Source organism: Bombus vancouverensis, chromosome 7 (assembly GCF_051014615.1).
Source record: "Bombus vancouverensis nearcticus chromosome 7, iyBomVanc1_principal, whole genome shotgun sequence".
Classification (NCBI taxonomy): Eukaryota; Metazoa; Arthropoda; class Insecta; order Hymenoptera; family Apidae; genus Bombus; species Bombus vancouverensis.
The window spans coordinates 901,779-917,867 of NC_134917.1; the positions used below are offsets into that span (position 1 = coordinate 901,779).

Consider the following 16,089-nt stretch of genomic DNA (forward strand, 5'->3'; position numbering starts at 1 on the left):
TGCCATCGTTTCCATGAAAGTTAGATGTGAGAAGAAGCGTGTACTCGTTCCGCACGAGTATCTCTTTTTTTTTTTTTTTAAGAGAATCAGATTAAGATTAATTTGTTTCTTAAACGTTTTTCTATCGGAGATATCGATATCGAAATACGGGATAAAAGATTGTTAAAATGAGAGATATCAAATTTTTAGATCAATAAATGTTTAATAGAAACAGCAACAGATTGGATACGAAACGTACTAAATCCGTGACGTCAATGATTAAGGAAGAAACATTTGAGTTAGATCAGATTCGATGAAACCAATGACAATGAAATCGTCACCTAACATGAAGTTGAACTTGTTTGCAAGAACGTTGTTTGTATATACGGTAAAACGTGTGATCCATCGATCAAAACGTTTAAAGAATTCCATAAATGTCTGTTTTCATCGATCATTGATTGATCATTGATAAAAGCATGCTATATAGGTGTGCCTGTGTCGTATAAATATTTTTCGTGTACAGGCTAGTTCGAACATCACGCAAAACTTGATATGTTCTATTTTTCACTATTTATTGTATGATTTATTCAACACATTCGATGCGGAAGACACGAACGTACGCGTCATCAGGATTTCATAGTTTCTTACGGATGACGCGTGGATAGATGGATACACGTTACCATAGAAAAATTGATTTCCATCGTTAAGACACCTTTTGTTTTTATGTGCCTCGTTGAATGCGTTAAACGAACTGTCGAAAGCCTTATGACGATCCCAATGTAGAGCGTTTGAAGATGTAATATGATTTTTGTCAGATTTTCTTAAAGACTATTACCCACTGATAAACGCATCAGACATGGAAGCTCCACGTTACTTTTTGAGAACTTCATTCTGGAACTTCGTTAATATTGCTGATGTCTTAAAATTCTTTGAGATTGTAAAACCCGCGAAACTTGTAGTTTTACTTGGATAAATATAACTACTGGAAATAATGGGAAAATCTTTTGTAAGTTAAAAGTAAATTATTAAGGAAGAATGGGGAAGCGAAATCAGGTCGAAGCAAAGAGAATTGCGGCACAGTTACAATGTGGTGGAGAACTGGATTGATTCTGTTTGCAGTAGCACGCTGCTGGTGGGAATTGGTGGATCAAGCTGAATCCGGGCTCTCAGGATTAAAATCGTCGAAATCCCCGGGCGTCTGGAAGAACTGGTGGTTGGTTGTACCGTTGCATCGACGATTCTTGTTATCCGAGGGATCTGTCCTTGGAATTAACGCGACCGTTTCGCAGTGTAAACTTGGCAATGCTCACCAGATGCATCTTCATTCCGTTTCTTGTTTGCACTGTGATAGAGATACCTTTCTCTTCTCGTTGCCACCGACTAGTTATTGTGAACCTTTTAAAACAGCTGTTTGTTCGCAACCGTTGAATTATAACGCGTATCTACGTATGTAGTACGTTTTCGGTTAAGCGATGCAAAATTGCAAAAATTTCATAAACCGACTTTAAACGAAGGTATAACGAAATATATTCCTTCGGTTGGTTCGTTGCAAATGTGAAAAGAGACATATTTTCTATATTATTAAATACCAATAGAAAGAGCGATATATACATAAAAGAAGAGACACGGAGATGTAGAAAAACTATCAACCATAAATAGCTTGCTATTTTTAAAACATATTAAATTTTAACCAATTAAATGAACAATGTCGAAAAACTTGAAACAGTACGGTTGATCTGTCAAATACATGCGGACCTTTTTACGCGTATTTTTAAACGAGCACAAAGGGTAGCTATTACGCGGTATAATGAAATTTGTATATATCGCACATAAAACAATATATATCGTGCATATCTCTGACGCATGGATAAAATATTTAGAAAAGGAAAATCGTAGACGCATTCGACCAAATGAAAAGACTATTTTCATAGACTGGAAAATTCTGAAAAATGTGTAATAATTCCGTACCGACGGAATTGCGAGTCTTAAGCTTTCTTAATCGAACTGGCTTTATTGCGTCGATTGCAGGATCAGCCTCTCTTGCAGCTTCATTCCTTTTCCAATCCAGCAGCTTTAATAGCGAGCAGAGAGTCTGCACGTCCCGATCCTCAATCGTCGACAATAAGTGTCGTTTTCGGATATTGCTACAACACATGGGAAATTTCTCGATACCTAACAACCGAAACGTGAAAGGTCGATGCGATCTGGATTCAGATCGGCGATAAGGAAACTGCAATTGTACGTAATTGCGCGTGTACTTTTTATTATCCCATGCAGTTACTTCGAAGGTAATTCCTTTCCTCGTTCCGTTAAATAACACCGACCTCCGTGATAAATCAAACCGAAGATATTAAAAACACGCGCTCCTATCCTTCCGAGGAAACTGCATCACCGGCACTTAATCCTCCTAACTTCGTAGCTTTTTCATTTCACTCGTTACATCCTTCCAAGTTTTTCAATTTTATCTAGATTCCTAGCAGAAGCAATTTTAGAAAGAAATCTTAGATAAATTTCATACGGATGTGTTTATACGCTTCTGGCCATACGTATCGAGACACTTGCCAGTTTCGTACGAAATGTGATTTAAAGTATCGAGGAGACTAATAGGTTAGAATTTTGTATTCATGCAGGAAAAACGTCAATCAGCTGAATGAGTAACTAATTAAAGCACGAGGACATCGATCGAAGGATACACGCATTAGGGGCAAATGCAACTTTATTATTGACCGGCCGGCGGCTGCCCTTGGTTTCATGGAAACTGACCTGATTTTCCATCGCGTTGTTCGTTAGATATTGACGTCAAATGACCTTTCACGTTCTGCCCGGTACACGTTGCATCACACGGATGCTTTAATACACGTTTATACGTCGTGGATGCATAGCTAATTTTCTTCGATCGATACGCGTTCTTTCCTTTCGTTTTTAATTAATAAAAGAACGCGTGGATGAGACAGCGTTGAAGGATAACGTAAATGAAGGTTAAGAATAATTCTGCAACGGACTCAATTTTAAACCGGTGAAATTAATCTGGAAACTTCAACCTTTAAGCAACAACACGTTTCGACGTGTGAGAGTTCGATAAATAACTTGAATCTCGTTTTAGACCATATTGTAATAACTCGCGGCTCCACTAAATTTGACCCGGTTTTGCTCGGCTGCTAGCCCGTGGACCAGTGACGTCAGATCATCCTTCTCGAATCGACCATGAAATTAACACTGCTTTAATCTCTCTCCTGTGTCCGCAGGATGCTTCTCATTAAGCTCTAAGCTATTAATATAACAGAGTGTTTGGCATGATGTGACAGTTCACTCGAGAATTGAACTTTTGAATCGACCTCGCTGCTTTAACGCTACAACTATCGTCGCACGATGTACGTGTGTATTTGTGTGTCGAAATGTAGTACACGTGGATGATTATAATGAAAATGTTTTGACGGAAACGGATATGTATGTCTAATCGTGTACTTACCTCGATAAAAGTTAACACTAGAGTAGTCTAGAGTAGTTAGGTGTCTTTAACGATCATAAAAATAGAAAATCTGTAATTTGTTATTTTTTTTTTTCTTTTTTTCACTTTAGGATAACGATTAGGGTGCTAATGAATCAAGGATAAGGCACTCTTCTGTTCTCACTGACACGGTTAGTAGACTGCGATTTTTAACGCATTTGTGAAAATTTGTGAAAATATATAAATATATCGGTGGTCCAAGTTATCAGATTAGAAATTTTCATACTATTTCTACGATATTCCTACGATTACATTGGTAAACTAATAATCAGGAAATCTATCATTGATACAGTATCTATTGAAAGTGTAATCGATCCACCTTTCCTATCAGTGTCCATACCTTTGAAATCCTCGTTTAATTCGTACTTGCAGTCCTTTGGCGATCACCGATGATCTAGGTTCCGGCTGCAGACACGCACAACTGCATACAGTCACACACCGAGGACTCGTATGTAATCGACCACGTACGCATGCACGCACAAAGGGATATCCAGATGGTAGAACGTTCGGTGGACGGAAATACAGCACTCTGCACGATGCATGGAAAGCATTTCTGTGATTGCTATCAGATACGGGAGCGTTGCTCGTGAGAATGGAACGTGGATTCGTGAATCTCGATCCCGAACCTATCTCTCCACGTTCTATATGTCCTTCGAGTTCTCCTCTCTTTTCTTTCTTTCTTTTTGCTTCTTTTCGTTCTCTGTTCTTCGCGAGATCTCGCATCAAGGTGAGCAAACGGTGGACTTGTCGCGTTCGTTTTTCAGAATTCCCGATTCACCGGGTCACAGAGCCACTAAAAACGGTTGTTTATCGATTCGTGGACCGAGAAACGTTCGACCACGCGTGACGCTCGCTTCGTGGAAGCGAAAAATAAAATGGAATTCGTTGTTTGTACACGAGATTACGTCGCCGGTAAAATATTTGTTTTTGTCGGGGCCAGGTGAAACATGGTGAATATTCTAAAATATTTTTCCGCGACGTGCGTAATATTTTGAGGCGCCAGGATGCTTGTGGGGCACCAATGGATTCCTTTTGAACAAAGTTTCCGTGCGTCGTGCCCAGCGAAAAAGTTCCGTATTAACGCGATGGAGAAAATTTTTCTTTTGACAAAGTGCAGCGATGTGGTGATCGTCGAGGAATTTTCCCCTGTGTTTTTCGCGCTACCATGAAACTTTAATAAGCGTTTTAAGCGAGAGAGAAACGAAATCGAGATTTACGTTCTGCTTGTGTTCCTTCGTCTTTACTCGAGGATATAACAAGTCACCTTGAAACACGTTGTTCCACGCGAGACCATTGTTCAGACTTTAACTTGATAAATCGACACAGTCACACCATTTTCTCATGTAAATCAGCCAGCTCACTTCCAAGTATACTATTTTAAAACGCAATTCACGTCGTATTTAAGACCTGTACTTTTCAATCAGATATATTCACCGATACAATTAACCCTCCATTATATTATATTTTTTCTCTTGTATAAGCTCTATCTCGTGCAGATTACTCGTTCTTGGTGCAAAATGTCAAAAGTATGAACTCACTGTTCGTATTTAAGCCACGTTCATTTTTCATCCGATTAAGCGACAATTATCGCGAATTACGTTAAAGTATATAAATTTTTCGAGACGGCACGCAAACGATTTCGATGTGACACCGCAGTGGCCTTGAAACCTAATCGAGCCAAACCGCAACCCTCTGTCGTAACCGAGATTGCGGTTTCGCTGCATGCATACGACCGGCCAGTAACCCATTCGTGATGGCGCTTGTACGCGTTAAGGAAGACAAAGGCTGTCGATTATCGAGACATCGATGAAAAATACGGCAGAGCAACGTTCTCGTCGATGTCGATGCTTCAATGTCCTGTCGATGCGCGAGAACCACGCTTCAGGCAATTTAGGAGTCGCGAAATCGTTGAAACGTTCATGCCTTGTCCGCATAATTTCTCCTAACATATCGCCTTTAACTGAAAACTGCTATGTTTAGAAATTTCTAAATAATAAAACCTCGAAGAATCGTGATTGCAGTAACTGCTGCAGTTACTTTTTTTAGTATTCATTTAGTGCAGAATAATAATAAAATACTTAATTGTTTCTAAATTGGCAAAAGGAAATGGTGAGGTGAAATTTTATACATAATAACATTAATGAAATTTCTCTTACTGGCAGTGAGTTTTTTCAAAGTCTGAAAAATGGGAAAGGTATCGTGAATTATACCTGTTAATACATTAAAAATCTAATTAGGTAAGCAGACATTTTATTAATCGTCAGAAAAGTAGAGACTACCGAAGCCCGATATATTCCGTTTTATTTCTAGCTGCGAGTAAAACGTGACCTGTTAAATTCACGTTACGTTCCTTTGGTTTCCTAAACAATTCGTTAGAATGTAATATTCAGGCAATGTAATAAAATGATCACTCTGACGGCTATTCTGATCGGCTTTAATGAAACGATGAAACGTTAATCTCGAATCTCTTCGAAACTGTCGATTTACCTAATTCTCTTATTTAATCTTTCCTTGCTCAACTTGCACTTGAACTTGCACTTATACTCTTGCTTACAATTTCATTTTTATGCATATATAAAAACGAACATGACAACTTTTTAAGTATTCAGTCAGTGTGAATATGTTTTTAGTTTTATTAAAGATAAGAAAGAGCAAAAAGATGAGCTTCTAACGCTGACACGATGAAAGGAGGATTTTTTGCGAGGTTATGGCTCGCGAAGCCGAGGAATCCCCTCGACTTTACGTAGGGAGAAAAGAAGAGGAAGGCAAGGAATAGGGAAGCAAATTTTCCATGTAAACGGGTCAAAAGTTCCTCGTCCCTAGCCTCTAGACGTATCAAACTGGATCGTAAAAAATTAATCGCCCGGAAAGCGCAAGTGTGTCGGCAGTAGTCTGTTCTCGTGGACGGTTATACGCGACGTCATCGATGCATTATCGAGGTTGTTGCACTGTGCAAAGTTCGACGGCGGTTGCACTTGGAAATAACTTTAGGTAATGTTCTCGTGTTATCCAAATGAATCGTATACTTTGTCGTGAAAATACTGTGAAAAACGGACACCAATTTCTCTGTATATTTCTTTAATTTCCTTCTTTCGTATCCGGTATCCATCGAATGTATTTACCTCTCTAAGGCACTATGGATGTTCGTTTCGAGCATTAATAATAATGCTTTGCTTTCGTTTAAACCCCGTTCGAGGCTACATTGTTATAGCGATAATAACACCGTAGCCCGAATATGGATTTCATTTCATAAAATAATAACGACCGTACCAGTGACATGGTTGGAATAGTAGTTAACACTTAATTGCATCGCACGGGATTACTTTAACTAAACAAATTAGTCTTCCTCTCTTTCTCTCTGAAACATCTGCGAAAACACATATATCAAATATCGATTTAAACGCATCGATCGAAGATCACTGCTTTACCAATTTTAAACGAATGGTTCGAACGTTGTTGCGATTGCGGTTCGCGAATGCCAATAAAGATTCGCCGATTACCAACGTTCTAATTGTCCTAATAAAACGATATTTATGTAAATCACGGACAGACGTACGCGAGCCGTGTCTGTATAAAGTTTCGACTGTACTATCCCCGGCCGACCGATGGAAACCGATATTTCGATATATTATTATTATCAAGAGAACGAGTTGGTCGTGGCTCATTATTGTAAAGCCCGTTGAACGTTGTCGCTATAAAATCAGTGGTAACTGAATTACTAACGCGATAATGTCCGATCCCGAGGCGTTGCGCGTACGCGTTATACGCGGCACTAATTAATTAATGTCCACTGCATCATCGTCTGCCTTTATACGATCGGTTTATTCCTATTTTTGCGGTGGTGTAAAGAACGACTGCGCGAACAAAGAGAGTTACGCGACAAAACCAGTCTCGCCATTTGTTCAATTCAAGAGGAATATCGTAATTCTCGGAATATCGTGAAACTCGTACTATGATTGGTTTGTCCTTTATTTCTATTCCTTTTTTCTTTCTTTTTTTTTCATCCTTTCTCTATCGTTCTTTTTTCACCATCATAAATTTAGTCGTAATTTTTGCTCGTAATTTCTGGTCATCATAATTCCAGTATTTGCATAATGCCCTCGTTAAACACGCTTGTGCTTTTTCATAGCGCACTTGAGATCGACGGCGCCGGTGACTTGAACGCCTCTCAAAAAGCATGTATTTTCGTTGTTTCGTTGCGTTAATCGCGTTGCGTTCAATTAATTTCCGACCGTCGAACGATTTTCGATGGAGCAATTGTCGTGGCATTGTTTTTTGGTAACGAGAAGTGCGACGTGAAAGCAACGTTGCAAACGAAATAATATTAACATACCGGCGCCATTACATTGTTATTCTGTCTGCCGTTCCTTTATTTTTCTTTCCTGTTTTTATGAAAATTACGGTTTGTTTAAAACACAAAATTACGAACGGTTTCGTGAATTTATATTGCAAGTAGAAAAATGTTGGTGAAAGAATGTCAGTGATTTTACTAACTAAACTCGAACCTATACGGAACGCACAAGCTTGTTGTAATTTAAGGTTGACCGCACTTTGAGAGAAGTTTTAAGCACTATTAGTCCGACGAGATTCAACGAGGTTTAAAGCGGAGAATCTAAGTATAATATAGTATACTCCATACGCCATTATTCCACGTAAATATAGCTTTAACTTCGTAGTTACGACATTTTGAGATCTCGCGTAATTCGCTTAGCGGACCGAGTAATTTCCAGCGTTCGATCAACTTTAATCGCCAGATATCACCGTGCTCTAAGCAAAAACACATTTGGATTATTGTGTACACTAAGTTATAACATTAAAACGCGATGAAACTTCTATCTAAGCAGTTTAATTTCTATCTATAGTTAGATAGGACTGGAAAAATCTCAGTTGCTGATATAAAGAAATAACATTTGTTAGATTTCGATGCTCGATCCATGAATGTGATTTTTTTAAGTTTAATTTAAGCTCTAATAGACGTAAATGTACCCGGACGAACTTGATTCATTGTTTCAACTCTTTCCATTTTCGGAACGAAGCGAGCCTGTGACCCTCATTTTCTGAGTAATAAAGTAAGTCGATTTTACCCGGTTCGCTCGAAAGCTTCGTAAAAATTCCATTTATACGCCGCGACAGTACTCTAGGAACCGCTTTAATTTTTCTCTAAAATTCATACACTAAATTTCCCGCTACTAATTACGAGTTACACACAATGTTCTCCGACAATCTTTAATTCCGCCTGGAAAATCCCTGCCTTTCTTTCTTTTCCCCGTTTTCCCCGCCGGAATGTTCAATGCAAATGAGGCTAATTACAGATTATACTACGATATATAGGATACAATTTCAAATATAGGTAGAAATATTAAAAAACCCTTATGCAATCACATGGAAAATATAATCGTATATATTTTTATTTATTTATTTATTTATTTATTTATTTATTAAAATTACAATCAATTCTCGCGTTGAGAATTTTTAGTAATATAATCGTATATTTAAAGAAATTTTCATATACAAATCAAAAAATATAATCGCAGAAAGAAGTCTCAGAAGTCAAAATGATCAGATGCATTTTTTTGAAAATTTCTTAATATCATTATCGATATTATATTGTAGTATATGGTTAGTGAATTCCTTGAGAAAGCAAATAGCTACCTTTGATAGGATAACAGGAACATTTATTACGAAAAAATCATTGTCTGATTAGACGAACTGCCGACTGAATCTATTTATTAGAAAATCATAAGCAGAAGGGAGAATCAATCAATTATTATCAATTTTATTATTATATTATATTATATTATATTATATATATGAATATCATTGTACGATATTATTTGATTTTATGTATGAATAATTTATGGTATATATGTATATGAATGTCCTTCACAATGCATTCAGATAAATGGAATTTCACTGTAATCAATTTGGTTATCAATCATCTGTATTTGGTCCAAAATACACCACTAGTGTACACCAAGAAAGACAATTTCACATCATGCTAACTAGCTATATGTAAATATTCAAGCATAAAATAGAACATATCTTTAGCCAATATGTTTTTATTATTCTACCATTTTCATCTATGTATCCTCGTTCACATGTTTACATCCACGTTTCACAGAGACCGTTTCATTAAAATCTTAAACTTCTCTCGTCCAGTTACCGTTGAAAGCACAACGTCTCTGGCGGCTTTCTTACATTTCCGTCGTCTAGTGAATTTCCCTTTTTTCTCCGCGAGCAAAATAGAGGGGAACCACCGCCATGAAATACACACTAGCCCATTACCAGTGTTAACAGAGTACGGCCGAGGATACGAAGACAGAGGGAAACCAGAGGGCTGGAAATCTGGATTCGCAGCACGTATCTCCGTTTCGTTATGCTAATGATGTTGTGGCCCTTTTTCTTCCCACTCGTTTCATCCCTCGTGATTCTTTCAGCCATTCGGCCCTTCCTGTCCGCGCTGCGCCGTCTTTCTTCTCCATCCAACGATCGCCTTTCCGCGTCTGAGTGTGAATAATTTATTGTAAATGCGGCAAGTGTGTGGGTTCTAGGCCGAATATTAATGGGCAAAAATGCGGTCAGGTCGTTTCGTCGTACTCTCTCCTTCTCTCTCGTTCTTTGCTTTTTCGCTTAGCATAACTACGCGTTTCGTGCTTCTCGATGCTCGCTCGATCCGATCGTTTTCGTATTGTTTATAGGATTGTTTGGCGCGGAGAACACTCGAGAATTCCTTAAAACGTGAAATACTGCGACCGTATTTGCAAGATAAAATAGGTTGGTCGAAATGCTTTTCCGAGAGCGGCAGAGTAGGTTGTGATATTAAATTTTCGATTTTATCGAGTGTTCTCTTTATAATCGCCCCGTAATTCTCAGTGAGAATCGCGACCCAATAGTATCAAAGGCAAATTGAATTTTTATTATAATAATAGGAAATGTATACGGAGCGTGCAGAGTAGTCAAAGTCTTCCCTTCCAATTTTTCGAGTTTGCTTTGTTTTTCGAAATCCATGACAACGAAGAGCGCTTCGCGAACAGCTTTAATACAAACGCAACGATAATTTCCGCAGCTAGTAATTATGTCGACATCACGGAACCGGAAGGAATGCATTACATGTGAGTTAAATGTACTTCACGTGGTGAGCAAGTTCTATTATTTATAATTGCGCCGGCGCAACGGAGACCAACAAATGCTCCACTCCCGCTGTATGCGATATTAATACCTCAATGCAGTTATAATTGCGCTGGCTTCAACTTAAAAGTAAACGAACATTGACACGACGCAAATTAACCCTTTCATAACGTCAACGCGGAAGTTTTTATATTCTAATAGATATTAATTTGTATTTGTAAGTTTTTATACCTCGTTATTATCATTCCTTTTATTATTATTTAGTACTGTTATAATTAATACAATGAAATATTCTAACGTAATTGGTTCTGCAACCTCATTCGTTATAGTACCTGTTTGTTCTAGCGTATTCTAAAATATGTGTATGTATTTGGGGAAAATTCATTACAGGCTAAAACGATATGTGTATTACATGTTGTTTGTATGAACAGCAATAAATATATAATTATTATACTTTATACATTATTGTATAAGTAATAATTATTATAATAATATGTGTGTTTAATTATGTACTGTATATATTAAGCTATGAACAAACTTTCCGTAATCAGATGCGTAAACAATTTAATATTTATAGCAGATACAAACCATGATCGCTGTAGTACCTATTCTCGTTGCAATGTCTTCGTTTCATTGATAATGATTCGCCGTTGCAACATTTTCCTGTAACGCTATTCGTTCTAGCATACCTCGCAGAAGTATTTTCCATTTCATTGTTGAAAATACGCGTCACAATTTTCACACGGAACATGTACCATCGTCGACAGACGACAATTAGCAGACGTATAAAGCGTCGCATTCGTAACACTCCCGTGACTTTACGACACTGCGTAACAAATACGTACACACATACATCGTCACTCCGCGACACACCTAAATGCGATATTAACGTTTTCATAAAATTCCAATTACTCCAATAAAACCTATCGTACCGCTTTCCCTACGATTTTTTATTATTCCAATTCCATTAAAAAAATCGTGGTCCTTTGTCGCGAAGTAAATTACAAATTCATGCGATATCGTTTCAATGAAAAAATCATTTCTACCGAAACCTGAATAATCCACACCGGTGCAAACATCAGGCAATTCACTCGCAAAATGAAGAATTCATTTTGAATTAAAGTTTTATAGTTCGAAAGGATGCCTATGTTGTACTACTGCGCACGACCAACGTAATCTGCATTCAGAATATATAGTCACTGTCAGTAGGAAGTGAATCGAGAATCAATCACCGAGTTATCCACTTTCCTTCTACGTGGGACAAGAGTGAGGTCACTACGGATATCCGCGAATCATTTACAACTATGTGGCAGTTGGTTGCGCTGGGACTTGGTTGGTTGCGACATGCACGTGGGACCGATTGATTTTATATTTTTTAAGTATCCTAGACACAGGAATAAAAATCCGCGTTTTATTGCACCACGTGCACTGGAATCGAAATATTTAGGGCAGTACTCACAGGTCAAAGGATTCTTCCTAGGGGGGATGATCCTGTTCTATCTTTTATTTTATGAGATGTTGCGCTAGCTCTTCGAAGAGATTTTCCGAATCTCCGTTTATGTTTCTCTTGTTGCCTTGTCGAGCAGGATAAGTATGTTCCGGTATGTTGTGTGATTTATGGTGTGTATTAAACGTAGATAAATAAAATAATTACATGAAGAATATTTCGTATTGTTGAGAATTGTGGATCTTTGAGGCCGAAATAATGTTATAGGAACACTAAATTTATACTGAGGATTAATATTAAAATAATGAAATATTTATTTCATGGACGATTTCTTATATATTCATCGATACACACTTGCACGCGTCTCAGCATTTTCTTCTATACCCGACTGTAAACCGACTCTTCGACGACTCTTAACCGACTCTTCGGAGGAGTTTACATTCATTTGTTTTCGAGACGCTTCGAACACACATTCTTCCACACACTGATATTCACATACAAGTATCTCTACTACGCATTTAACCTAGTCCAGCACAGAAAATTATACGTATCTCAACACGTATAATAAAGGATTCGAAGGTTTTGTACGAAGTTAACGTTTAAAGGTGTACGTTATTGCCGATATTTTTGTTATATTAAGAGTTTGGTGCATATTTTGTGTATATATGTTTTAATGTAAGGAACTTTTGAACTTGAAATAAAATATTACAATATAAGTTTCTCCCGAACCGATTCAATTTTCCAAGAACACAGTTCACTGAAAGGTTCCGGTACACAGGCATTGTCTCCCTTTTCTTTTTCGAACAGCTCGAGCGCATGGATGAAAGAAGATAAAAATAATGGACGAAAGACGCTTTGAGTGAGGTGAGAATAAAGAATTTGGAGCAATTTGCGGCCGGACCGTGAAAGGCTGGAAAATGGAAGGCACTTTGTATTCTCTCCTCTTCACTCGCATTCTTCTCTCGTGTTTCTTCAACTCCAGGATAGAAAATCCACTTTTTAACGTGATTCGTGTGCTTCAAGTTTTTACAGGAACTGAAGAAGACGATGCTTCGTCAATTGTTTCCCTTCAATGTAGAATTTTCCACGCGAAACGTTCGCGTTTAACTTTCAGTTCAATTTTCCCCACGTTAAACTCGTCGACCTTTGTCGATGGTCAAGCGGTCACGGAAATGAGTCATTAATAAATGTCGAAGCACAAATAAAAATTCTGCTGGAAGTTAAACCGAACACAGAATAATTGTGAAACCATAGATCAACGTAAACTCGAAGTCATAAAAGCCTTTACAGATTAATCATACTAATAAACTGTAGTAGATAAGTAATAATAAGTAACAATCTGCCTCTAGTTCAGTTCCACCACTTTACTCTTCATTCTTAGGCTTTTCCTGCAGCTTGTTAGTTTTGTAAATAATTTTTATTTTATTTATTTTGTAATTAATTTTAAAATTTCATTGAACATCTGTATATATATGTCGGAGATGAAAAGAACACCGGAGCCTTTGGAATTTTGGATAATCCCGCAACATTGTAACCTAGAGTCTACTATAGCTGTAATTGAACAATTGTAGTTATTCAACCCGATTGTAATTATTCGAGAATTGTGATAATGAGCTTGGGCTCGAGGCGACAGTCAGCGCCGAACGTAGCCGCGGTCACGGGATGAACGTTTTGCCTAACATAGGTATGGAGTAATTCTATAGCTCTCCTTAAAAGAAATATTCGTGGCGACACGCGACAGTAAACATTCCAACGGTTTCTGTCCCGTGGCTCGCCACGTGCAGACCCTATTCTTCGAGTAAGATGATTGCCAGATGTCGATGCGTCTCCGCAGTACATGTTCGGCTAGCCCGAGAGCCCGTTATAAATCTTAAGGTTTAGTTAACTAAAGTCCTTCAAACAGACAAACAGTCTTTGTCCCAACTACGGGAAGATAGGGGAGACATATTTTTCAACGAGTGGCGTCTCCCACTAGCAACTTTCCCTCGAGGGCGGCTAGCATCCTTTTCTAACCACCGATATGGAGATTGACCAATTAGCAGCAACGTCAATTTCCCTTACTTTCTGAACGAAGGCTTTTCTCGACGAATCCGATGATCTCGTGTCCTTAGACACACCCCATTATAGTTTTCCTCTGTGGCATCATCGGGACAGGAAAGGCATTCTCGCTCGCGATCTCATCGATCAAGGAGTAACGCCTTCGCGATCAGTGATTATTTTCAGACTTAGACTTTGTGTGTACGTTCTGTTGTCATCCCGTTGGCCGCGGATTCGTTATTGAGCCCGAGAGCATCGTCACTAGTGTCGCGAGTGCCGAACCGCCGTGATCAATTGTTAAGACTGTAATAATTCTATCATTGCAATAAACTACGCCTGTGTGTACTGTATCAATGGCTAATCCTCGAGAAGATTCATTTGACGCCCACAACCCCATTCCCAGCGACGATCCGACATCAGAAGTGGGATCAGAACGGTTGCGAACGCTGGAAGGGCAGGTCGCTGTCATGAACAACCTAATTCATACGCTAATGCAACGACCAAATACGGGAATCACCAAATTCCCACATTTTAACCCAGAAGTCGCAGGCGCCGACCCAGCCGCGTGGTGCGCGTCTGTTAGTAGGGCCATGGAGGACAACCCCCTGCGAGGTGGCGCGCTATACTCTGCTTTAAGTGACTCTCTACAGGGTTCTGCAGCACATTGGCTGGCGCGAACGACGGGAAACGGAGAAATTACTTGGCCTAGAGTTAAGGAACGATTCCTTACACAGTTCGGTGGCCGAGAGACGACGTCCTCATCGTTAATCAAGGTATCCAGGGAACCGCGGGGAGCGGGCGAATCCACGGGGGCGTTTGCCGGCCGTATCCGTTCCCTCCTGCAGACGCGGTGGCAACATTCTACGCTAGACGAAATACTTAACGCTGTCACTCTCTACATATTAATTCCACACGACCAACGTCTTAAACGATTGGCCCTCACGAGCGATATCAGAACGGAGGACCAATTCCTGAGCGAAATGCGACCCTTTTGTTACGAAGAAGAGTCGACACCTTCGCTGAGATATGCACCGGCGGAACCCGAAGCTAAGCGACGCAAGTTATCGGGCCACCAGACGAGGTGTCATTACTGTGGTACTCTCGGACACAGAATAAAGGACTGCCGCAAGAGGATGCAGGAGGAACAGCAGAGGGATGCACGACGCCAGGAAGGAAACCGACCGGCCGCACCGTCCAAGGCGGTTTGCTACAGGTGTCATGCGGAAGGCCATATCGCACCTAACACTTTGAGTACAAATTATAACATTACAAATTCCTATTCTCTTTTATTTTTCTGTTGTCAAACCTCCGAACGAAACTTTGTTAATGCACTGGACCCCTGACTTACTTAGACATTTAGTTAAATCTTAAACAATGTCGGTTGTAGCGAATCTAATGTAAGAAATACGATATTTTAGTTACACACGAGGACGTGTGATAGTCAGGATGGCCGTGTCGGAGATGAAAAGAACACCGGAGCCTTTGGAATTTTGGATAATCATGCAACATTGTAACCTAGAGTCTACTATAGCTGTAATTGAACAATTGTAGTTATTCAACCCGATTGTAATTATTCGAGAATTGTGATAATGAGCTTGGGCTCGAGGCGACAGTCAGTCGCCGAACGTAGCCGCGGTCACGGGATGAACGTTTTGCCTAACATAGGTATGGAGTAATTCTATAGCTCTCCTTAAAAGAAATATTCGTGGCGACACGCGACAGTAAACATTCCAACGGTTTCTGTCCCGTGGCTCGCCACGTGCAGACCCTATTCTTCGAGTAAGATGATTGCCAGATGTCGATGCGTCTCCGCAGTACATGTTCGGCTAGCCCGAGAGCCCGTTATAAATCTTTAAGGTTTAGTTAACTAAAGTCCTTCAAACAGACAAACAGTCTTTGTTCCAACTACAGGGAACTTTATTTTTCTCACGAACGACGCTTCCCGCTAGCAACTTCCCCTCGAGGGTGGCTAGCATCCTTCTCTAATCAC

The 16,089-nt window shown here is 39.3% G+C and overlaps 1 protein-coding gene across 3 annotated transcripts in view; it reads right to left on the reverse strand.

Annotated features, from left to right (window-relative positions):
* Positions 1–16,089, reverse strand: part of nolo (ADAMTS-like no long nerve cord) — a 280,796-nt gene that overhangs the window by 52,350 nt on the left and 212,357 nt on the right. Inside the window, exon 1 of one of the 3 annotated variants that reach the window (XM_076620071.1) lies at positions 3,828–3,909. The exons of the other annotated variants lie outside the window; for them this stretch is intronic. The gene's annotated coding sequence lies outside the window, so the exon portion shown is untranslated. Of the gene's footprint in view, positions 1–3,827; positions 3,910–16,089 lie in introns of those variants that run through there. 3 annotated transcript variants of the gene reach the window in all.